This window comes from Saccopteryx leptura, chromosome 6 (genome assembly GCF_036850995.1).
Source record: "Saccopteryx leptura isolate mSacLep1 chromosome 6, mSacLep1_pri_phased_curated, whole genome shotgun sequence".
Taxonomy (NCBI): domain Eukaryota; kingdom Metazoa; phylum Chordata; class Mammalia; order Chiroptera; family Emballonuridae; genus Saccopteryx; species Saccopteryx leptura.
In genome coordinates this window covers 84855897-84882431 of record NC_089508.1, presented here as the reverse complement: position 1 = coordinate 84882431, position 26535 = coordinate 84855897, and the positions used below count along the sequence as shown (strand labels likewise).

At 35.1% G+C, this 26535-nt stretch overlaps 2 long non-coding RNA genes across 2 annotated transcripts in view; both read left to right on the top strand.

Annotated features, from left to right (window-relative positions):
- Positions 1 to 13831: 13831 nt before the first annotated feature.
- LOC136377292 (uncharacterized) overlaps positions 13832 to 26535 on the top strand; it is a 32760-nt gene continuing 20056 nt past the window's right edge. The window contains exon 1 of the long non-coding RNA XR_010746275.1: positions 13832 to 14251. This is a non-coding gene — a long non-coding RNA (uncharacterized lncRNA). The remainder of the gene's footprint in view (positions 14252 to 26535) is intronic.
- On the top strand, positions 14873 to 15992 carry LOC136376577 (uncharacterized). Its single transcript, XR_010746201.1, has 3 exons — positions 14873 to 15000; positions 15104 to 15440; positions 15481 to 15992. It is a non-coding gene; the product is annotated as an uncharacterized lncRNA (long non-coding RNA).

Genomic DNA, 26535 nt, shown 5'->3' with positions numbered 1-26535 from the left:
GTTTGTGTATGTGTCCATAGCTTGTGTCTTAGCTTGATTTTTTTTTTAGAAAAGACAATTACATTTCTGTTACCACTAACATTTTAAAAGTTATTCTTATGGTGAACTAAAATTCTTTCACCATGATTTTAACTAAAATTGATTTCACCTTTGGAGCTGTAAAGAATACACCCACTCCTTATAAATTATAAATCAGAAATATAAATGCACATCATACTTTCCCTTGGCCTTCATTTCTTGAGTTTTAAAGCCCTCAGTTCCTTTAGTCTGTTGGCCTCAAATTGGTAATCTCTAATCTAGGACATTAACTCTTTCCTGACCATTTTGAGTTTTATCTCAATCTCATGTTTCCAATTTATTAACTTCTTTCCCTTTACAAATTTCTCTACTGTTAAATTATGTTTTCATAAGGATTTGAAAATATTTATTCTGGTCAAGAAACAAAGACAAAATTATGGCCCTGAATTTTGATGTTTGCCTAAATCACAGTTTGGGTTCCCAGAACACTGTGTATGTAGATCCTCCCATCATTGTGCATCTCACCATTTACCCTATGCGACCATCAAACCAACAGCTTAAGAACCAGGCAGGGAATTTTTCACATGCTCCAAATAGCTGAACATCACTAGAGATTATGACTGCTTGGATTTAGGGAACATTTTTTTTTTTTTGGCTGGGAAAACATTCCAATGGTATAGATTAATCTATGTAAACCACATACCTCAACTAAAACTGCTGTTTGGCATTCTAAATTGCCTGCTCCGTCTCCTTTCTGCACAAAAATGCACATTTCTTCCTATAATAAAGATATTTTATAATAGCAATAAGGCAACTCCAGGGTGTGTGGTTATCACGAGATAATCATACCCTAGAGGGATTACAGACACTTGGCTGTGCCTCATAACACCCCATGTGTGTGTTTATCTCATGATAACCACACTCGCTTTTGTATCTTATTGCCTAATTATCCTCTTTTAATGCAAAATACTAATTTTTTTTTGTCTGAAACAATATGTACAAGGATGCATTGCTAACAGTCACAGGAGGACATTGACAAACACTACTGCTGTTACTCCATATTCACTTTCCATAAGAAAAGTGATAGATGAACATTCCAATCCATTTTTTAATGAGCTGCTTCTTAGAGGCCTCTGTTAATGCTGTAAGATAAAGTAGCCAGACTTTCTTTTTCTCTTTTAAACTTTAAGATTTCTCAGTAATAATTGAAAACTAGAGAATGAGCAGGAATTTCAAACTTGAAAATATAAAAGCATTAACGTCATATACTTCCAAAATGTTAATGACATAGATTGCTTTTGGTTTATTATTATCTAATTTAATAAGAATACTTGTATGCTGCTTAGTCACACCTCTACATATATTTCAACTGTCAACCTTTCAAATTGGAAAAATATGTATCTTAAGTTTTGTACCTTACAGTAGTGTGGCTTATACAAGTCCGTCAATCTTGAAACATTTTACTAACTTGTATAAAGTGATATTACATAATTATCCCAATTCTATCTAGTTTATAGTTATTAATTTTATAATACATTATGATAAAACTGTTAAAGCCAGTAGTGGTTACATGTACAGATTTCCTATGAATTGGATCTCAGAAATGAACACCTTAAAGTTTTGCTTGTAGATCTTTGAGTACTGGTATATTTAAGAGTCTGCAAAGGACGTTAAGGAATCTTTTGTATTTTATTGCTTCAGTTCAATTATTTAGAGTAAAAAAAAAAACAACCTAGATTTTCAGGACTTGTACAAAAAGATAATGGCATATTCTTAAAAGTTAATTTTATATATGAGTGGGTACACACATGTGTGTGTATATATAGTACTTGGAGCCTGTATTTTCCATAAATACTGTTTTAGAACTTGTTTCCACAGATCATGGCCATTACTCTCAGGGTCACTCCTTATATTTTCTTAACCTTACAAACTTGATTTCCTCTTCCTGGTTTCTGACTTCATAAATATCCCGGGGTCAGAATTACTTCCATTCAATAAACCTGTTCTCTCTGGACTGTCTGGTTAGAGGCTGCAAGATGAGCTATGGCTCTGTCCCTGGAGTCCTGTTCCAAGGCTACAGTTTTAAACTTTGATTTTTAGGCCTGGATTATCCATCTGCATTTGCTAACAAAGACTGCAGTAAATCTCAATCCATAAATGACAGGTAGATACAGCAACAATTATTAGTGACTTGAGGGCAGCATTAGGCTGTTATAAGGACTGAAGGGTGAAAAAAAGATACTTTAGAAGTTGCTACTGTTAACAGAGGAAAAATGCAATGTATACCAAACTGTTAACTATTTACTGGCAGGTAATTAATGGGAAATGCTACTTTATAAAGTAGTGTTTTATAAAATATTCTTGATAAAAAAAATCTTTTCTTTGAACTGAAAAACACCTTCAAGCTCATCTATTCCAATCACTTCTTTATACAGCCAAGAAAATTTGACAACACCATCTATTCTATTTACTTGTCTTCCACTAAGAGCTGGAAATAAAGATCATTTAAATCAATATGCATAATCACCTACACCAGAGATGGTGTTAGCCTGAAATTAAGTAAATTTAGCTAAAGCAGCCCTCCTCTCCCTCAGCAAACAGTTGGAGAACCAGAAAGAGTTGTGTAGCCTGAACAAGTGAAAATATTGAACAACATTTCAAACTTTTGATTACCCTGCATGTTTATTTGATCTTGTGAATAGATTTCCAAGAAGTCTTTGGAGAACTTTCTTAGAGTTTACTAGATAGTATGTGGCTATTATTAAAGACCTCACTACAGAAAAACCAACTAGATCCTGGATAAACTAGCACAAATATGCTTTTATGTATTGCTGAAATCACATGAAAGAAAGGGAAGTTTTCCTAGAACGACTAAACACATAAATAAAAAGAAACAGTGAGCTGAATGTAGAATAAGCATTTCGGGATATAAGCAAATAGGGAAGTACATGCTGCCCCGGGATGCATGCAGGTCTAATGTTGGGATAAGTAAGCTAGGCCCTAGGCCCGTACTTTCTTATGGCAATTCTATTTAGTAAAATATTAATAACAGCCTGATCAGGTGGTGACACAGTGCATGGAGTGTCAGATGGGACGCAGAGGCCCCAGGTTCAAAACCCTGAGTTTTTTCAAACCACGGGCTTGAGCACAGGCTCATCCAGCTTGAGTGCAGGGTCGCTGGCTTGAGTGTGAGATCATAGACATGACCCCACGGTCACTAGCTTGAGCCCAAAGGTACTGGCTTGAAGCCCAAGGCCTCTGACATGACCAAGGGTTCACTTGCTCTGCTCAGAGCACATATGAGAAAGTAATCAGTGAACAACTAAGGTACTGCAATGAAGGATTGAAGCTTCTCATCCCTCTCCCTTCCTTTCTGTCTGTCCCTGTCCCTCACTCTGTCTCTCTCTGTCTCTGTCACACACACAAAAATATTAATAACAAAATGTATAATAACCAAAACATAGCACATAAAAATAAATCAATATTCAAAGCCTTGTCAAAGAAAATCTCAATAAAACATAGTATAATACCATATTCCATGGATTTAAAAAACCTAAAAATAAATAGTTTCAATGTAATTTTTTTCTTTATTTTTTTGATAAAAACCATAACAGGAATATTGAAAGGAAATTACAAACTTATTCTAAAAATGGATAGGTAAAAAAATAAAGCTAAGAAACTCAAGCTACTCCTAAACAAGAATAAACTGATGATAGCTTACTCAACCAGATAGCAAACTTCATTTTAAAGCTGTGTTAACTAGGACAGTGCAGGAATAGCGAGATAAACAGAACAGGAAAGCACATCATGTTTATTCATATACACAGATATATAAATTATTAACTTGATTGTGACAATGATGTATGTGTCACAAATCATGGGGAAATGAGGAATTTTTGATAAATGGTGCTATGATATTAATTCATATAGAATTATCATCATAGAGCTTTATACAATGAAATACAAGAAAAAAAGAAAAACCGCCTGACCTGTGGTGGCTCAGTGGATAAAGCATCGACCTGGAGCGCTGAGGTTGCTGCTTCAAAACCCTGGGCTTGCCCGGTCAAGGCACATATGGGAATTGATACTTCCTGCTCCTCCCCCCTTCTCTCTCTCTTCTCTATCTCTATCTCTATCTCTATCTCTATCTCTATCTCTATCTCTATCTCTCTGTCTCTCTTCTCTAAAATGAATAAATAAAATAATTTAAAAAATTATTTAAAAAAAGAAAAAAACCCTTCAAATATATTATAATAAAATATATAAGTCAAAACTTTTAGACTACTACATTATTTTTATTAATATATAATACTTCTTTTAATATTAATAAAATAGCATAAAAATGTTTTAAGAAAAAACAAGAAAATGGGTCATTGGGTGCCAAGAAAATAGAATTGTCTTCTTGGCAACATATAATGCTCTTATGAGATGCTAAAAAAGAGAGGTATTTCTCATTATTTGATTTTATTTCCTCTCTTTCCTGTAGAAATCCCAGAATTCACAATGGAATCACCCTATCATGTGCTATTTTATTATTGTTTTGATACTGAAAAAGAATATAACATTGCCTAGCACAATATTTGCACAACATGCCCACAACTTCAGCTGTCTTTTTGAATATCACTTAAGTATATTTGGTATACAATGTTATATTATTGTCAGGGTACAATATTGTGAGTTGACCTTTTTATACCTTATCTGATTGCCCCCCCCCAATCCTAATAATGATCTGTTACGATTCAAAGTTTTCACAGTGTTATTGACTCTATTCCACTTCATTTTTTACCCATCTCCCACATCCTCTCTTCTTGTAACCATCATTTCGGTCTCTGTTTCTATTAGTCTGTTTTTGTTGATTGGTTGGCTTTGTTTTTCAGATTCCACAAGTAAGTGGATCCATACAGTGTATGCCTTTCTCTTACTTACTTCACTTATCATAATACCCTCTAGTTCCATCTATGTTATCACAAATGGCAAGATTTTATTATTTTTGTTGCTGCATAATATTCCATATGTATGTATATCTCTTCTTTATCCATTCGTCTGTTGATGGGCCCCTAGGTTGCTTCTCTATCTTGGCTATTGTAAATAATGCTACAATGAATATGATGTATATATACTTCTTTTTGAGTTAGTGTTTCATTGTCTTTAGATTATTACCTAGCAGTAAAATTGCTGGGTCATATGGTAGTTATATTTTAACTTTAAAGAAAATGTGATTTGGTCCTGGCTGGTTTGCTCAGTGAGAGAGGGCGAAGTGACCATCTGCTTCTCTACCCTTTCCCCTCCTCCTTCTCTCTCTCTCTCTTCCCCTCCTGCAGCCATGGCATGATTGGTTCAAGCAAGTTGGCCCCAAGGGCTGAGGATGGCTACTGGCCTCCACCTTAGGCACTAAAAATAGCTCAGTTGCCAAGTAATGAAGCAACAGCCCTAGATGGGCAGAGCATCACCTGGTAGGGAGCTTTGCCAGGTGGATCCCTGTTGGAGGGTGCATACAGGAGTCTATCTCATTGCTTCCCCTCTTCTCACTTAATTAAAAAAAAAATGCAATTCTGTTTTCCATAGTGGTTACACCAATTTATATTTCCAAAACAGTACTCAAGAGTTCCCTTTTCCCATGTCTCCATATTTTCACCAACATATTTAATTTGCTGACTTTTTTTTAATAGTTATTCTGACTGTTATAAGATGGTATCTCACTGTGATTTTGATTTGCATTTCCTGATAAGTAATGTTGAATATCTTTCCATGTCTGTTGGCCATCTGTACATGCTCTTTGGAGAAATGTCTTTAACGTTTTTTGCCCATTTTTTTATCAATTTTTTTTGTTTTGTTTTTGTTACTGAGTGTGGGAGTTACTTAGATATTTTTTATATCAAGACCTTATTATATATACATTTGTGAATATATTCTCCCATTTAGTAGGTTGTCTTTTTGTTTTGTTGATGTTCTCCTTCACTGTGCAAAAACTTTTTAGTTTGATCAAGTCCTATTTGTTTACTTTTACTTTTGTTTCCCTTGCTCAAGGAGAAATATTCAAAAAGACATTACTCAGACTGATGTCAAATAGTTTACTACCTATGGTTTTACTTTTAAGAGTTATATGGTAAAGGGTCTTTTTAAATGTTTAATTTAGATATATTGAAGACAACCTGTGAGATTTCATTGTCTTTATTATTCAGCCAATACTTTCTTCATAAATAGTACAGAAGTAAAATTCAACCTAGTTCTTGCTGAGTTTTCATAAATTGCTAATTTATGGAATTCAAAATATTAAGGCCTATTGTACACTGATTTTCAAATACTTCAATCTCTTCTTATGCTTATTTTTTGTTCTGCTATTTATTTTGTTTTTTAGATTCAGTTGTCAATAGCTATGTATTTATTACCATTTTATTGTTCATATTTTTTAGTTTTTTCTTCCTTTTAAACAAGACCCTTTAATATTTTATATAATACTGGTTTGGTGGTAATTAACTCCTTTTGCTTTTTCTTGTCTGGGAAGCTCTTCATCTGTCCTTCGATTCTAAATGATAGTTTATTAGGTATAGTAACCTTGATAGTAGGTCCTTTTTTCCCCACAACTTTGATTATTTCTTGCCAATACCTTCTGGGAAACAAAGTTTCTGTCGAAAAATCAAATCAGCTGACAGTTTTATGGGAGCTCCCTTGTAGGTAACTAACTGCTTTTCCCTTGAGTCTTTTAAGGTTTTCTTTGTCTTTAACCTTTTGCACAGTAGTTATGATGTGTCTTGGTGTGGGCCTCCTTGGGTTCTTGTCTGGGATGCTCTCTGTTTCCTTATATATGTTCATTTCCTTCATCGAGTTAGCAGTTTTCTGTTACTATATTTTTTAGCAGTTTTTTAATTTCTTGCTCTCTCTCTCTTGTTCTCCCGGCTATACCATAATGCAAATGTTGGTGTGCTTGAGGTTGTCCCAGAGGCTCCTTACACTTTTTCTTTTTGCAGTTCTGATTGGGTGATTGTTGTGTCCTTATATTCCAAATCATTGATTTGATTCTTGGCTTCATCTGCTCTACTGCTGAGTCCCTGTAAATTATTTTTCACTTCAGTTAGCATATCCTTCATTTCTGACTGGTGCTTTTTTATGCTGTTGAAGTTCTCACTAAGTCCACCGAGCATCTTTATATCCAGCATTTTGAATTCTGAATCTAGTACATTGTCTCCATTTTGTTTAGATCGTTTTTTGAGTTTCATTCTTTTTTGTCATTTGGGACATTATTTTTTTTCATTTGCTCATTTTGGCAGCCTCCCTTGCACTGGGAGGTAGAAACCAAGGTCAGCCACTGCTTGTGTTCATTCCAGGGCCACAATGCATGAGCTAAAAAGCAATCTGCAGGAGACTGCTACTTGTGCTGGGCTTGGAGGTGCCCTCGTGAGGCCAAGCTGCAAACCAAGGCCAGCTGCTGCTAGTGCCAGCGCGAAGGCCACTTGGCGAGAGGTACGGGGCATAGGGAGGCAGGCCAGCTGCTGATTGTTTGAGAGATTTTTAGGAAAATCTGAAGCATGAACCAAGACATGCCATTAATATTGGAAATCTACTGGATTATTAATTAATGTTACCCCAAAAAAGTCAATGAAAAAATATTAGACACACAGAAAATTTAAAGATCATTAAGGTAATCCCTTCATATTACAAAGAAGGAATTGATAAGCCTAAAGGTAAAACAGATGAAGACACTCTCACTAGTGTTTACAGAGACCATAATAACCTAAAATCTTGGGTAAAGAACTTTAGATTGGGAATCTGTGCAGCAGAAGCACTGCCTTCATCAACCATATTCACTGTCAGAGCTGATAACTTAAATCAATAGTTGATCGGTAACAACAAATTCATTTATTTTATTTATTATATCAAGCACTTGCAATATTTGTGAATGACTGAAACAATAATTTAGAGTTTTTATTTTTCTAATTGATACTGTCAACATGGCATGTTAGTATGCATTTTATTCACTTATTGCTTCACACATTAATTCTTTTGTCAAACAATTAAACATCTGTAATATTACCAATACCATAGGCTTTGTTGAGAATAAAAAGAGAAATAAAGAATATGGTCTTTTAACTCTAGAAAATAACACAGAAATAAAACACATTATCAAAATATTAAAGCAAAGTTTAAAAAGATATACTAAAAGTGTGAAGAAGCCAAGAAGGGCATAATTTTATTAAGAAAGAGTCAACAAGATTTTATAGAAAATTATATATTTAAGCTATACATTCACTCATTTATTCATGCATTGCCAAGCACAGAGTTTGTTAATAACAAAAAAGAAGAAGACTAAAAATAAAACATGGATTACTCAATCAGTGTTATTTTGTGACAGCTTGAATTAATCTCATTGATAATACTTTATTGTACTATGAAAACTAAAGTCAAATCAATGATAATTTTATGTCTATAATATTTAGAATTATTTTAATATTTTAAAATTAAGAATTATTTTAATTTTTAAAAATGTATATTAGTTTAGTCTTGAGTGGTTCAGCTTTAAAGCTTAATTTAAATTTTCTTTCTGTGACCCATGAAATTGAAGTAAGTCAAGAATTTATTTCTGATTCCCTCTCTATTGATATAAACGACATGCTGATTTTGCTTGCTGCCAAAATGTTGCCACAGTAAAGTTTTACAAAGACTTGTTAGGCACATTGAAATAAAATAAAGATTCTCTTCTTCTCTTAAAAAAGAAAGAAAGAAAGAAAGAAAGAAAGAAAGAAAGAAAGAAAGAAAGAAAGAAAGAAAGAAAGAAAGAAAGAAAGAAAGAAAGAAAGAAAGAAAGAAAAAGAAAGCAAGCCACTGCAACACTGCAATCAGCTTGGGTGGGCCCAAAAGTTGGGTGGGGCAGGGCCTCAGGGAATCACCAAGGCAGGCAAACAGTGTGAGCCAGTTTGATAGAGTCTCCGATAGCTCTGAGCTCATCAAAGAAACAATGGTCTCTGCCACCACTTCTGTCTGGCAGAAAGCTTCTCCCAGCTCTAAACTAATGCCAGACAACTCAGTTCCTCCTCATATGTCTCTGGTGTCTTTCAAGCTGCTGCCCCCATGCTAGAGCTCAGAGAGATTGAATCTAAGTAAGTCTTGCACATACCCTTTAAGATAAACTGCCTGAGACTCCAGCACCCCTTCATCTCACTCGGGCTCAATGCCCTCTGGGTTTTACAGCCAGAGTTATGGGGACTTCTCATCCTGGCACTGGAACACTGGGCTAGGGGGTTTGGTGTGGGGCTCAAGCGTAAGGGGGGGGACCTCTGCAGCTGAGACATCCCTCCTGATTTTTATTTACCACACATGGATGTAGGACCAATGCATTCTGCATCTCTGCCCCTTCTACCAGTGTCAGGTGGTTTCTTGAATTCCCTAGTTGCAGGACTTCCATTCAGCCAAATTTCAGGAGGTTTCCAAATGATGGTTGTTCTATAGTTTAGTTATAATTTTGATGTGGTCCATTCAAATCTTTAAACGATTGAGTTTATTTTTGTACATAGTGTAAGAGAATGGTCCAGTTACATTTTTTGTATTTATCTCTTCATTTTTCACAGCCACACTTGTTGAAGAAACTGTCGTTACTCCATTGTATAATCTTACCTTCTTTGTCATAGAATAGTTGACCATATAAGCAAGGGTTTATTTCTGAGCTATTTTGTTTCATTGATGTATTTAAATGCCTGGTTTTCTGCCAGTACTATATTGTTTTGGTTATTATAGGCTTGTAGTATAATTTGAAATTAGGTATTATTATACCCCCAAACCTTTTTCTTCTTCCTCAAGAACTTTGGCTATTTCTTGTCTTTTGTGGTCATGAAAATTTTAGGATTATTTGTTCTAGTTCTGAAAAAAAAAATGTCACTAGTATTTTTATAGGAATTGCACTGAATCTGTATATTGCTTTGGGGAGTATGGTCATTTTAATGATATTAATCCTTCCAATCTATTATTATGGTACATCCTTCCATTTATTTGTGTCCTCTTTCATTTTATTCTTTAATATCTTACAGTTTTCAGAATATAGGCCTTCTACCTCCTTGGTTAAATCTATTTCTAGGTGTTTTATCCTGTTTGATGCAGTTTTAAATGAGATCACTTTATTAATTTCTCCCTCTAATTGTTACTTGTGAATAGTAAGATAAGTTTTTTTTTTATACTTTGTATCTTGCTACTTTACTGAGTTTTTAAATTCTATTAATTTTTGGTAGATTCCTTAAGGTTTCCAATAGATACTATAATGTCATCTGTAAATAGTGACAGTTTTACTTTTTCTTCCAATTTGAATGCTTTTTTAAAATTTATTTTTCTTGTCTGATTGCTTTGGAGATTTCCAATACTGAATGAAAAATATTGTTCCTGATCTTAAAAGAATAGTTTTCAGCTTTTCACCACTATGTATAATATGAGTTGTGGGCTTGCTATATACAGCTTTTATTACATTGAGCTAAATTCCTTTTATTTATGCCCACTTTGTTGAGTTTTTATCATAAATGAATTTTGAACTTTGTCAAATGCTTTTTCTGCATTCATTAATATATATCATATGATTTCTGTGTTTGGTTTTTTGATGTGATAAATCCCGTTGTTTTGTGGATATTGAATCACCCTTGCATCCATTGTATAAATCTCCCTTGATCATGTAAGATAATGTAATTATGAGATATTGGCCTATAATTCTCTTTTTCTGTAGTGTCTTTGTCTGGTTTGGTATCAGAGTAATGCTGACTTTATAAAATAATTTTGAAAGCATTCCTTCCTCTTCAATTTTTTAGAATAGTTTGAAAAGGATAGGTACCATATCTTCTTTAAATGTTTGGTAGAATTCATCTGTGAAGCCATCTGGTCTTGGGCTTTTGTTTGTTGGAGTTTTTTGGTTATTTCTTACATTTCATTACTAATAATTGATCTGTTCAGATTCTCTGTTTTTTCATGATTTAGTCTTGAAAGTTTGTATGTCTCTAGAAATTTATTTCTTCTAGATTGTTGAATTTTTTGGTATATAATTGTTCATCCTATTTTTTAATGATTCTTTGTATTTCTCTAGTGTCCATTATAATATTTTTTCTTTCATTTCTGATTTTGTGTTCTCTTTTTTGGTGAATGAGTCTTGTTATAGACTAGTCAATTATATTTACCCTTTCCAAGTAACAAGTGTTAGTTTCATTATCTTTTCTATTGTTTTTTATTTCATTTATTTCCATTTTCTTTATTATTTCCAACTAATTTTATTGGGTTTTGCTTTTTTCCACTTTTTTTCTAGTTTCTTTGCCCTTCTAATCTGGGTAGGGCTTCCTGATGGAGAAGGATCTCTACTAGGTATACTCTGTTGCTTTAACTCTCTATGATAAGAGCAAGGTCTGGGTGTAGATGTTTTGTATGATTGCCTTTTAAAGACTGACCAGCTCCATCTTCTCCCTGGGTTGGTCAGGTCTGCCTATATGCAATACCACATTTTCGAGTTCTGCTCCATCTCTGAGCAGCACAGCAATTCATGAACTTAGCCATGTCCCTCTCACTCTGTAGGGGCAGCCTAGCATGTGTGCATGCACTGTTACTTTAACTGTGTACAGTCAGAGTAGGGGCTGGGTAGGGCCAGTCTGCATGCCTGAGTTTCAATGCCTTGCCATTTCTGTCCTTTCTTAGGGTCCCCAATCTTTTCTATGCAGTTCCTCTTTCTTGTTTGTTGTATAGAAGCTATTCAGTTGGTTCAAATCTCTCTGGAAGATATCCTCTAAATATAGATGTCTATTCAATGTATTCTTGTGAGGGGGTTCATTCAGTGTCCATCAACACTGCCATCTTAGACCTACCTCTAGACATTTATCTTTCGAAACTCAGAATTGGAAAGGTTTTCTTCAACAAGACATACACAAATGTTGAGAAGAATAAATTTTGATAAATAAATTTAATTTATAATTTAAAAATATTTCTTAAAATATCATAGAAAAGATAAACTAAAAACTGAGAAAATATGTAATCAATAAGTAATATCAGAATATCAATATTATAAGTTAATAAAATAACATAATAGAAAAATAATGGTAAAATTTATTGAAATGAGGATGTTTATAAGGGAGATTAGTTTTAAGGTTATGGAGGTTGTGAATCAATCTGACCAGCAGATCATAAACTGGTGAAGAGGTGACAAGTGTGGGAGGAGACATATGACTAACCTGATGGCCTGGGGGAGAGGTTCAAAGAGATGAACATACATGGAACTGGTATTGTTTCAGCCCCATCCAACACCTTGGCTTAGAGCTTGCTATTGCCCTACCCGACGTCCCACCTTCCTAATTTCATTTTGTGGCATAAATTAATTTGTCTCTTATCAGCTTTGCTTTCCTCAATCCCTTGGAGATTATAAATTCAACTTTTATTTTTGCTTTGTTACATCTTTCTCAACTACTGTGTTCATTGCTCCCACTTTCACCGTACTTGTGAGCTTGCATTTTTAAATTTTGTTGTTGATTTGGTGAGGGTTAAAGATAAATTCATGTATCAAATAGGCCCTGGTTTTCTTGAAATCTCTAAATTATCACCAAGACCTATCAGCTGAGATCTATGGTTGTCTAGGTCCCAACTGTGTGTTATTATAGACAACTATATACTTTTGGTGTGAATTTTGGCTGCAGCTCTTACTACCTATGTTAGGCTGGATAAATTAAACTTTCTCACCTGACATTATCTTATTAACAAAATGATACTTTTGTGCACCCCAGAAAAATATTTTTAAATAATGTAGGCAAAATTCCTTGATTAATGTAATATGTATATGTCATCTGGCCATTTTCTACCTGGTAGAATAGTAGTAATACCCATGTTAGATTCAGGGAGTACTGACATGCTGGGGCTGCCAAGAGTGTACAAGGTTCCTGTGACACTGAGAACAAAGAGTTCAGCAACATCCTGCATTGAGTCAGAGACCCTTATCAGAAGTTTATGATTTGAAATTCTCCACTGAGTAATACCCCCCCCCCCGTAACTGCGCATGACCTCCCTAGCCAATGACTAACAGCCACATCAGCTTCTGTATGATGCTTGCTCATCCTAGACAGCCACCCTATAAAAAGGAGCCATTTTAGAAGCTCGTGGCTGCAGTGCTCCAGTCTCTTTGGAGGCGTGGGTTGGCTGCAGTCCCTATGCAGGTTTGGGGGGCTGCAGTCCCTGCGCAGTTTGTTGGCTGTGCAGGTTTGGTTGGCTGCAGTGCTCCCTTGCATGGGTTGCCTGCAGTCCCTGTGCAGGTCTGCAATAAAACTTATAAAACTTACTTTGTGTCTGCTGTGGCCTGTCTCCTAGGATGTAACAGATGGAGGCCCCCAGCAAGATTGGCCGTGTAAGACCCCTCCTCATGGAGTGGGATGCAGCAGACTTTGGTAGCTGGCCAGCCTCCGGCAGTTGCCGTTTGAAATGGAATTTGGCTGACTCCCAACATTTGGAGTCTTGAGACTGTTTGGTAAATAAGCTTCCTCTTTGAATATTTGGAAAAAGAGCTCTGGTTAGAAAAGGGTGTAGTGGAGCAGGCGGGACGCCACCTGATTTCTCCTCACCCAGTCGGGGAACGCAGGACGCTGCCTTCTCCCTTTGGTTTTGGTTTAGAAGTTTTTTGTTTGTTTTGTGTGCATATTTGGTTTGTTTGTCTGCTACTAGAATGGCCAAGTTAAGAGCAGACTGGCCAAACCAAGGATTGCTAGACCCATAGAAAACATAGAGAGTTTAGCGTACTATCACCAGCACCCACCTGCAGGCAGGTGGCACAGTCAGTATGCAGCCCAGTATAGCAGCAGAGGTAGAGAAATAAAAGGCAGCCAGGCTGCAGCTGGCTGCAGGAGAAGCGGCAGGCTCCCCTCACAGTTTCAGGCACTTGCCCCTCCCCCTTGGGCACCAGCTCAAGGGCTGAGCCACTGCTTAGTCAGGCAAAAGATAACAGTGCAGTAAGCTAGAGGTTATCTGTTGTTGTATTCCCAATTTTGCTCTCTTAGTCAAGCCCCTCAGTGAGATCTTCTGAGCATGGCTTTTAAGGTCTATAATGACCAAGGAAGTAACAGAAAAGGCAAATAAGGCCCAAAAGAAGTCAGGAAATACCAACTTTTGGCTCCAGCGCCCTAAGGGGCTTTATCAAGGGCCTGCTCCAGAGTGGAAAGAAAGGTCATTGAACTGAAGCCTGCCAGGCTTCCTGGCCCCATCAAGGGACACGTCTGTGCTGTGGAAAGAGGGACATAAGAAGGTAAGCTGTCCCCTTGCTCCATGGAGGGAGGGTTCAGTGTCTTCTAGCCCTGCTCCAGCTACCTGTGACATGACCTTGCCCAGCATGCTGGGAATTGCCACTGAAGGCCTAAGGACATCGTTCAGGAGCCTAAGGTATGTCTTCCAAGTAGCAGATAAGCTAATAACACAAAGGCCATCTACTATGCCTTGCTTGAATATTTAAGTTTTATTTATCCCTCAAAGATCTCTACTGTGAGTATTGACAGTCTGGTTTTATTACTTTATTTAATGTACCCTTTATTTCTCTTATCTCAATGTCCCATGCCTATTATAGGCTGGGACTTGCTGCTAATTCCAGCAAGAAGCAGTGGTCACTAGGACTTAAACTCTAACTGCAAAGTGTAGAAATGTAACACCCTTTCCCTAAGTACTTACAGGTTTTATAGGTTACTGAGAAAACTGTTCAAAGACTGTCCAAGAGGCACTTCTAGCAGTACACCACCCAAGGACTGACTCCCACCTAGACGGGTCCAGACACCATGAACCTGACCACCCCCACTACTGCCAAGATAGAAGGCATACCTGCCTGGGTCCACCATAGCCGGCTGAAGCTTGCAGTCCCAGCAGAGACACTTTTGTGGACAGCGAAGACTGACCCTGCCAACCCTTGTAAGCTGACCCTGAGAAGGACAGCATGCCCTGCTTCAGCCACAAACCAGAAGTTAACTGGTCCACGCATGGAGACTTTGGGGAGGGAGGGAAACTAAGGTAAAGGAAAGCCAAGTAAGTCATCTTAAGGTTTGATGCATGTACTGCTATGAGTCATACAGAAAGGGGGTGTAGGTCCCTTGGCTGAGAGAGAAGCTACAAGGTAAATGAAAGTTATGTATGTGCTCATAGCTACCACTATAGAATAATCTGTGAATATTGGTCATGTGTCCAATAGGCTACTTATGAAAAGGACACCTCCAAAAAGCAATCTTTAAAAGAGTATTACTTAGTACTAACTTAGTCTTTGCTGAAGGTTAAGGTTTTTGGGAATTAAGAGTTCTGATGAATTAGAAAGGAATTGTATGGTTTTGATAATAGAAGGTATAAGGTGTAGAGGTACTTTTGAAAAGGAAAGGAAAAAGTAAGTTGTTATGAAGGCCAGTTATTCCTGGATAAGAAAGTGCATAAAAGTTGAAGGTTTATGTAAGTTGCAGAAGGTTTGTGTAAGTTGCAGAAGGTTAGTGTAAGTTGCAGAAGGTTTGTGCAAGTTGTAAGAAGTTAGTACAGAGAAGAAAAATGCAAGGCAGAAAGAAATTAGTCCGTAAAGCTTGTAGTACTAAGGGCACACTATCAGCGTGCCAGCACATACTAGGGAGGACCCCTGACCTAATTAGCTTATAGCTACAGCTAAAGTAGAAAATTCTCATGAGCCCCAGCCTTATACCATTCTCCCCACTGATAAAGAATCAAGGATTTGATTTATGCCCAAAAGAGGTGGGGGAATGTTAGATTCAGGGAGTACTGACATGCTGGGGCTGCCAAGAGTGTACAAGGTCCCTGTGACACTGAGAACAAAGAGTTCAGCAACATCCTGCATTGAGTCAGAGACCCTTATCAGAAGTTTATGTTTGAAATTCTCCACTGAGTAATACCCCCCCCCCCCCGTAACTGCACACGACCTCCCTAGCCAATGACTAACAGCCACATCAGCTTCTGTATGATGCTTGCTCATCCTAGACAGCCACCCTATAAAAAGGAGCCATTTTAGAAGCTCGTGGCTGCAGTGCTCCAGTCTCTTTGGAGGCGTGGGTTGGCTGCAGTCCCTATGCAGGTTTGGGGGGCTGCAGTCCCTGAGCAGTTTGTTGGCTGTGCAGGTTTGGTTGGCTGCAGTGCTCCCTTGCATGGGTTGCCTGCAGTCCCTGTGCAGGTCTGCAATAAAACTTATAAAACTTACTTTGTGTCTGCTGTGGCCTGTCTCCTAGGATGTAACACCCACAGCAACAGAAATCCAGCTGTTTGTTCTTCCTGACTTTCCTGCCTGCTTTCAATGAAAGGCTGAATGTTCTTTCTAAAGGGACGTTGTAGAGAGTATTCTTGTTTTGACTGAGTGATTGTTGGGGTGTTTTCCTCTTGAGATTGTATTTCTATTTTTTTAATTTTTCTTTACATTGTGGATTATCAGCAGATGAAATCATCATCGGTCTATTCTTCCTGGACCCCTCTTGGGGACTGCCACAGACTATTTTACTGAATTTGGCATTGTGGCCTGGATACTCAATAGTTTGCTGATCCGATCTCTTGTCTTTTCACTACTAGGCTAAATATTATATTCTTAATCCCAGCTCACTGCTTTCTTTCTTTATAGGGAAAAAGAAGGGGAATGTTTGGCCAAGAAAGTTTGGTCCAGCCATGAATATGAAATCTTAGGGAGAAGGCTGGATTTACAGTGAGAAAATAATGCTGGCATTAATCCACTTAGAATTGCACAGTGTTCCCAGCCCCACTACCTACAATGTGGATTGGTTTAACACCCTTTGTTGGTGTTATTTGGCCATTCCCTTCAAATGCTAATGACCAGCTAGTTTAACACCCTTTATTGGTGTCATTCGGACAGTCCCTTCAAATGTAAATGAATAGCTTGCTTTGTTTCCATAGACAGGAGAGCCAAATAACTTCAGGGCCTAGAAGCAAATTATTTCTCTAGTATAGACCCACCCTAAATGATGAATTGGGCTCTATGGTGGCTGTTTCAGTGAAGACTGAGATTTCCCTACCAGGCCAAAAAGAGCTAAACCATTTTCTCCTCATTATCACCTCATTAAGCTCCCCAAGCCAGTATAGGGCTCGGTTAGAGGCCAGCTACAGGTAGCTTAATGAGTTTCCTATTTATAGGCCCCTATGCTGTCATGCAAAACTTGTTATTCCCAGGCCCAGAGTATGGCATTTTCTAAAGGGAGTTGAGAAGAGCAATTATCAAGCACCATAGTATGAGCCTCACAATGCTTCTGGCCACTTGATCGACAATAGATAAATACTTCTGTTAGATTTGTAGAACTTGATATTGTGCTGTGGTGTTTACCCCAATATCTTTGTTTTCTTCTGGTAAGAATATGGAACAGATGCTGCCCCAAATGGGAAAGATATAGATGCATGTCACCTTTAGAATAACTCCAAATTCAAAAGAATACTTGGCATTCTATAGATGCCTCAGTCTGAGTTGGTGGTGGGGGGTGACTGTGTACCACATAAAATTTTTAAATGTAGTGGTTGTTTTTGGTTTTGTTTTTTGGGGTTTTTTTTTTTGTTTTTGTTTTTTGTTTTTGTTTTGTTTGTTTGTTTGTTTGCTTAACACATGAATTGTAGAGCACATTTAATTGAGAAGTAAAAAGCAGTTCCATTTTAAGTTTCCACATAAAGATATTAAAAACTGCTGTAATTCATATATAAATATATAACTATAAAAAGGGCTCCATATTTTGAGGCACTGAATATTTATTAAACACTGACTATATGTCTAGCATCAAGCAAGGTACTAACAAGACATAAAAAGTTAAACACACAAGAAATTTATCATTAGAAGAAGTACTAGTCGTTATGACTTAGGTGAATAGAGAGATACATGTTTATTCAAGTGTGTGTATATGAGTATGTATATATGGGTGTATATTGCTCCACAAAGACATTGTATATGCTGAAGAGAATAGAAATAAAATTAAAACAAAATAAAGCTTTGTCAGTAGAGAACAGGCCAAATCACAGGCATAATGTCTGTTGTCAGATAAAAATATAAATGATGAGTGACTTGTAATATCAGAGCAAAAACTACATAAAATGGACCCGATTAAAAGAGGGGGGAATAATCTGACTCTATTTAGACTATTAAGCAGACACATAGTTCCCATAATTTCAATGCTTATGTGGATGATATGGAGTATACAGAAATGAATATTATAACCCTCTCTTCATCTTGTTTATGAGTAAAGGGGGTAAGGTAAGTACATAAAACCTCATAATACTGTACATAAAATAACTAAAGAAATTTTTTAAAATGCTGAAGAAGTGCCAAGAGGAATTATTTCAATTTAAAAATAAAGCAAAATGGATGAGTTAGAATTTGAGTTTAGACTTAATAGGATGGGCAGATTTCAAAAGACTGGTTTTCCAATATTTCCATGTGAAGCAGATTTAGGAGTTTCAAAGATAGAGACTTGCCTTGATGTTATATCAGTATATGTCCCCTGTTTTCACTTGGCTTTTATATGATATATATATGGCTAACTCACCAACAGACACAAAAGAAGTATTAAATCTCACCGTATCCTCTGCTTTCTCTGAAACAAACAAACAAACAAAGTTAGCAAAAGTGTAAGGTAGGGAGTTGCAGGTTACATTCAGGAAAAAAAAAGGATTCCTGGTAAAAACTTGAAGTACAGGGAGTTCCTAGGTTATAAATGTGTAGGCTCTATAGGTTTGAAAATGTTTAAGTATTTATATGCTCTAAAAGTAAAAATGAATACTATGGTAAGACAAACATGCATCTAAGGTGCCTTTGATAGGTAGGTATATCTGTCCCAACTTACAAATTCAACTTAAGAACAAACCTATCTTGTTTGTAACTTGGAGACTGCCTTTGTACGCATAAAAATAAAATATAGAGATTAAAGAAAGAAAGAGAAAATGAGGCCTAGAGAAAAGTGGATTAATAAAGCCAGGGTAGGCTTTATTATTTAGTTTTTCTCTGTAGGCCAAAGGAAGCAATTTTTTTTTCTTGTTTTGTTTTTACAAGGAGTAAAATAGAATGTGGTAATATAGAAGTGACATGATGAATGGATTGGTGAAGAAAAATATTGGAGGTCTGGAGATCATTTAAGGGCCTGTTTAGTAGGCCATGTTAAGGTAAAATAAAAATCTTCTGATAATGTAGAAAGAAGAAAACGAATTCAAGTGATAGATTATTTTAACTTTTTAATTAGAATTCTAAAGTGTTAATAACACTTTCATAGCACAAACATCAAATGTTCTGAAAAAAATTAAGGTTCAATAATTGAGAAACATCCTTGGGTTTATTGGCCAGACAATAAGAAATGAATATGTGAATTTTATTTTGTACAACTTCTAACTTAATAGATATACAAAACATTCTATACAAAAACTACACCAGACACATTCTTCTCAAGTGCACATGAAACATTCTCTAGGATAGGTTATATGTTAAGCCACAAAACAAGTCTTTATAAATTTAAAAAGATTGAAATTATATCAATCATCTTTTCCAACTATAATGTCATGAAACTATAAATTAAGAAGAAAACAAAATAATAAACAAATATGTGGAGATTAAGCAATGGTACTGACCAATCAATGGGTTAAAGAAAAAAAGAAATTAAATACCTTGAGACAAATGAAAATGAAAATATAATATACTAAAACTTATCTGATGCAGCAAAAGAAGTTCTAAGAAATTCATAGCAATAAATACCTACATAAAAAGAAAAATAAATGTGAACTCTACACTTCAAGAAAATGGGGAAAAAGAGCCCAAAGTGAAAAGAAAGGAAATAAAGTTCAGGTGAAAATAAATAAAATAGAGACTAAATAGACAATAGAAAAGATAGATGAAAGTAAAAACTGGTCCTTTGAAAAGATAAAATCAAAAACCTTTAGCTAGACTCATATGAAAAAATGATAAAGGACTCAAAAACATAAAATCAGAAACAGAAGAAGAGACATTACAAATTATACTACAGATATTCAAAGGACCATAAGAGAGTGCTGTGAAAATCATATGCCAACAAATTGAACAATATAGAAGAAATTAAAAAATAATTCTAGAAACATATAATCTACTACATCAGGATCATAAATAAAAAAAAATCTGAACAAAGATCTTGACTATTTTTCCTAGCAATATTTTTTTTTCCTGAGATAAGTACTCAGGCAAAGGAAACATAAAATAAACAAATGAGACTACATCAAACTAAAAACTTTTTGCACAGTAAGGGAAATCATCAACTAAAGACAAAAAACAAAAAATGTACTGAATGGAAGAAGATATTTCCCAATGATACAATTGATAAGGGGTTAATATCCAAAATTTATAAACAGCTCAGAAAGTCAACATCAGAAAAACAACCCAATTAAAAAGTGAACAGAAGACCTGAATAGACACTTCAAGAAGGGCATACAGATACCAATATAAAAATGAAAAGTTGCTCAACATCACTAATCATAATCAAAAAAATGAAAATCAAAACCACCTCACACTTATCAGAATAGCTATCAATAAATCAACAGACAAGTGTTGGTGAGGATAAACAGAAAAAGGAAACCTCACGTACTGTTGGTAGGAATGCAGATTGGTGCTGCCACTGTAGGAAACAGTACAGAGGCTCCACAAAAAATTAAAAATAAAATTCTCTTATGACCCAGCAATTCCACTTTCTTGTAATATACCCAAAGAGACTCAAAACACTAATTTGAAAGAATATATGCACCCCCATGTTTACTGCAGCATTATTTACAATAACCAAAATATGGAAGTAACCCAAATGCCCATTAATAGATGAGTGAATTAAAAAGCTGTGGTACATAGACACAATGAACTATTACTTAGCTATAAATGAAGAATGAAACCTTACATTTTACAACAGCATGAATAGCCCGAAAGGGTATTATGCTAAGTATGATAAACCAGACAGAGAAAAACAAATACCATATAATTTCTCTTATATATGGAATATAAAAACAAAATAAAAATAGAATCACATATACAGAGAACAGACAGTGACAAAAGAGAAGGGCTGGGTAAAAAAACTGAAGGTATTAAGAAGTAAAAATTGGGCCCAGGCCAGATGACTCAGTGGATAGAGCACAACAAGCCTTGCGTATGGATGTCCTGGGTTTAATTCCCAGTCAGGGCACACATGAGAAGCGACCATCTGCTTCTCTTCCTGTCCCTCTTCCCCTTCTCTTCCTCTTCCCTTCCTGCAGCCAGTGGCACAATTGGTTCAACCATCAGCCCAGCACTGAAGATAACTCGGTTGGTCCCATCACGTATTCAGCCTCAGGTTCTAAAAATAGCTTAGTTGATTGGAGCATTGGCCCCAGACAGGTTGCCAGGTGGATCCTAGTCAGTGTGCATGCGGGAGTCTGTCTTTCTTCCCTTCTCTCACAATAAGAAGTAAGTAAGTAAATAAATAAATGTACAAATTGGTAGTTACAGAGTAGTCACAAAAATGTAAGTTATAGCATAGGGAATAAAGTTAATAATATCATATTAACTATGTATAGGCCAGGTGGTTATTTGAAATCTTGGGGGGACTAATCTAAACTACATAATTGTCTAACTACTGTGCTATATATCTAAAATTAATCCAGAATAATAGAATGTAAACTGTGATTGAAAAATAAAACAATTCTGATAAAATCTAAAAAAAAAAAAAAAAAAAAAAAAAAAAAAGATATGAACTGATCAGTTACTAGTAAGGAGATTGATTAGTACTCAAAAAGTTCCCAACAAATAAAATCCTAGGGTAGGATTAATTAATTGATGAATTTCACCAAATATTTAAAGAAGACTTATTACTAATCCTCTTCAGATTCTTCCAGAAAATATGAAGGAAACACTATCAAACAATTTATAAGACCACCATTCCCAAATTCAAATACAAAAATCAGGCCAATAATTCAAAAGAATAGAAAATGACAGAGCAAAATCTCTAATGAACACGGATTCAAAATTTCTCAATAAAATATTAGCAAAACAAACTTAATGCATTAAAAAAGATCAAATACCAACAGATGGCATGATATTATGTATAGAAAACCTTAAAGAGTCCACCAAAAAACTATTAGAACTGATAAATGAATTCAGTAAAGAGGTAGCATATAGGCCCTGGCCAGTTGGCTCAGTGGATAGAGCATCGGCCCAGCCTATAGATGTTCTGAGTTCAATTCCCAGTCAGGGTACACATGAGAAGTGACCATCTGCTTCTCTTGCCCTCCCTCTGCCCTTCTCTTCCTCTTCCCCTCCCACAGCCAGTGGCTCAATTGGTTCAAGCATCAGCTCAGCAGTGAGGATAGCTTGGTTGGTCCCAGCACATATTCAGCCTCAGGTACTAACTTTAGCTCAGTTGATTAAAGTATCAGCCCCAGATGGGGTTGCTGGGTGGAGTCCAGTCAGGGTGCATGTGAGAATCTGTCTGTCTCCTCTCCTCTCACTTAAAAAAAAAGATTATACCCCAATATAACAAAGGTCATATGTAACAAACCCACAGCTAACATCATACTCAATGATAAAAAGCTGAATTCTTTTTCTCTAAGATCAGGAATAAGACAAAGATGCCCACTCTTGCCACGTTTTTTTTTTTTTCAAGATAGTGTTAGAAGTCCTAGTCAGAGCAATTAGAAAGAAAAAGAAATAAAAGACATCAAATTGGAAAGAAAGAAGTAAAACTCACTGTTTGTAGATGACATGACATTATATAAAAAAAAGCTCCAAAGATTACACCAAAAGAAATTTTAGAACTAATCAATGAATTCAGTAAAGTTGTAGGTTAATGATGCAATATACAAAAATCTGTTGTTTCTATATAGTAATAACAAACTATCAGAAAGAGAAATTAAGAAAGTCCCATTTACAATGGCATCAAATATTAAAAGACCAAGAGTTAAGCTATCAGAAGACACAAATGGAAAGATAGTCTGTTGAGGATTGGAACAGTTGATATTGTTAAAATATTTATTCCACCCAAAGCAATCTGCAGATTCAAGGTCATCCATATCAAAATTACAATGGCATATTTCACAGAAATAAAACAAACATTTCTAAAGTTTGTATAAAACCACAAAAGATAAATTTGTATAAAACCCAAATAGCCACAGAAATATTTAAAAACTAGAACAAAGCTGTAGGCATTATGTTCATTGATTTAAAACAGTATTACAAAGCTAAACTAATCAAAACACTATGTTATTGGCATAAAAACAGACACATATATTAATGGAACAGAATAGAGATCCAAGAAATAAACCCACACATTTATGGTAATAATTTACGACAAAAGAGCCAAGCTACATGGGAAAAGGATGCTCTCTTTAATAAATAGTTTTGGACATCCTCATGCAAAATTATAAACTGGATTACTATCTTACATTCGTACATAGAAGTTAATTCAAATGCATTAAACTTTAATGTAAGATTAAACCAAAAAAAAAAAAAAAACTCCTAGAAAAAAATGTAGGCTGTAAGCTTCTTGACATTATTAACCTTGGTGATGACTTATTTTTGTACTTAACACCAAGAACAAAGGCAACAAAAGCAAAAATAAGTGGGACTACATCAATTTAAAAAGCTTCTCCATGCAAAGGAAACCATCAACCAAATAAAAGGGCAATCTACTGAGTGAGAGAATGTATTTGCAAACCGTATCTGATAAGGGGTTAATATCCAAAATATTTAAAGAATTTATACAACCTTACAACAAAACACAATCAAATTAAAAAATGAGAAGGCCTGTATAGACATTTTTTAAAAAAAGACATACAGATGGACAACTGGTATATGAAAAGGTACTTAACATTAACAATCAGGGAAATGCAAATCCAAACCACAATGAGATATTATCTCACATCTGTTAAAATGTTTATTATTAAAAGGAGAAGAGATAACAAGTGTTGGTAATGATGTGGAGAAAAGGGAACATTTATACACTGTTCATGGGAATGTAAATTGGTGCAGGCACTGTGGAAAACAGAATGGAGTTCTCAAAAAATTAAAAATAAAACTACCATGTGATTTGGCTATTCCACTTCTGAGTGTTTATCCAAATACATCATCTCCTCCAAGTTCACTGCAGTATTATTTACAATAGCCAAAATATGAAAACAACATAAATGTCCATCGGTGAATGAATGGATATATACAAAGAAAATGTATATATACAGTAGACCATTGAACAATGCATGCTTGAACTTCCTGGATTCTCTTAAACTAAAACCCAAACTGTTCAAACTGTTTAATGGTCAACTGTATTTTTGATGCATGATTATAATTTTACATATGTGAGGTACCCTGTGTGTATGTTTATGTGTAAAAATTAAATGTGTACACACTCACACACACACACAATGGACAATTATCCAACCATAAAAATTGAAATCTTGCCTTTTGTGACAACATGGATGAACTTTAAGGGAATTATGCTAGGTGAAATAAGCCACACAGAAGGACAAATACTATATGTTCTCACAAATATATGTAATTTAAAATATAAAGAAATAAACTATAGATACACAACAGTTTGGAGGTTGCTGGGCAGGGAGGAGTGATAGAGTGGATAAATGGGTAAAGGGGGTCAAAACATACAAACTTCCAGTTATAAATGTCATAAAGATATAACGTACACTCGCAGGGGTCCCCAAACTTTTTACACAGAGGGCCAGTTCACTGTCCCTCAGACCGTTGGAGGGCCACCACATACAGTGCTCCTCTCACTGACCACCAATGAAAGAGGTGCCCCTTCCGAAAGTGCGGCGGGGGGCCAGATAAATGGCCTCAGGGGGCCGCATGTGGCCCGCTGGCCGTAGTTTGGGGATGCCTGATACAGCATGATGACTGTAGTTAATAATAGTATAGTTTATATTTGAAAGTTGCTAAGAAAGTCAATTTTTAAAGTTTTCATCACAAGAAAAAAAATTTTATAACTAAATATAGAGCAAATGTTAACTAGACTTGTGATCATGTTGCAATATATACATGTATCAAATCGTTGTATAACAATCTAATGTTATATGCCAATTATACTTCAATAAAAATATATAAAATTTTAAAACATAACATTTTAACATTTTTAAAAACTAACTACAAATATAGCATTTTATAAACAATTGAGCTATCCTTTAAACTATTGGCAAAATAAATTTTTTAAAAAAATAAAGAGAAAAATTTCACTAGTCAATTCATACTATAAAATAAACTAAATGATACCTTTCAAATAAAAGAAAAATGATCTCAGATAGTGATATGGAAATTAAGAAAGAAATGAAGTATTCCAGAAAAGATTAATATCTGAGTAAATGTATTTGTGTATATGTGTGTATACTGAAATGAATGTATGTACATATATACACACATACATAAAATAAAAACTAACAGTAATTTCTTACAGGAGTTAGAATACCTGAAGGATTATAATAGTGATATAAAACAAAAACACAAATGGTGAAAGTGAGACAAATTCAATTTCCTTGCTGAAAAGTAATAAAAGGTACAATTTATAGTAGGCCTTACTTGTGTAATTATTAAAAAGAATAAAAATATATAATTAACAAGGAATTATATAATATATTAAAAAGATTGATAAAGAAGTTAAAGAAATAAACAAAATAGGTACAAAAATATAGAGAGACAATATAATTAAATCCACGAATATTGTAAATTTCATTTAATGTAAAGTGACTAAATATACCTGGTCAGACCGCAAATTGAAAACAACACTAGGTTATTCACAGAAACACACTTTAAATATGAGCATACCGAGAAGTTGGTAGTAGAAAATGAAAATATTAATAAATAAGTCATTTTCTTTTTAAAGCTAGTATAACTACTAATTATATTGTCTAAATACAATTTAAGACAAGATATACTATAACAAGAGTATTTAATAATGATAAGACATCCTAGTTAATCTACTAGAAAGATATTGCAAGTCTAAACTTTCCACAACTGATAATATAGCCTTAAAAAGCAAACACTGAAAGAACAAAAGGTGATATAGACAAAACACGCTCATAGGAAGTTTTAAGATATCTCTCAGTAAATGATAGAACAGAAAATAGGAAATCAGTATATAAAAAACATTTATCACCACATTTTAGCAAATTGGATCAAATTGTTATGTATAGATTATACATCCAACAACTACAAAATACACATTATTTTCAGGAGCACATAGAACATTGACTAAAACTTAACCCAAGTCATTGTCAGCCAATTCTAAAGTACTTATATAGCCAATTCTAAAGTACTTATATAGTGTATGTTCTCTGACTATAGTTAAACTCTAAATTAATTAACAAAATGTTAATCAAAAAATTCAGCAAGTATTTTGAAATGAAGCAATATATACAATGGCCAAAAATTGTTGTTTTGAAAAGACATATGGGCAAATATCATACATACTACTAGTTCAGTTCCAGAACACCATACTAGAGCAAATATTGCAATAAAGTGAGTTATATGAGTTTTATGTTTCCCAGTGCATATAAATGTTATGCTTACCTATATTGTAGTATATAAATTGTGCAATAGCA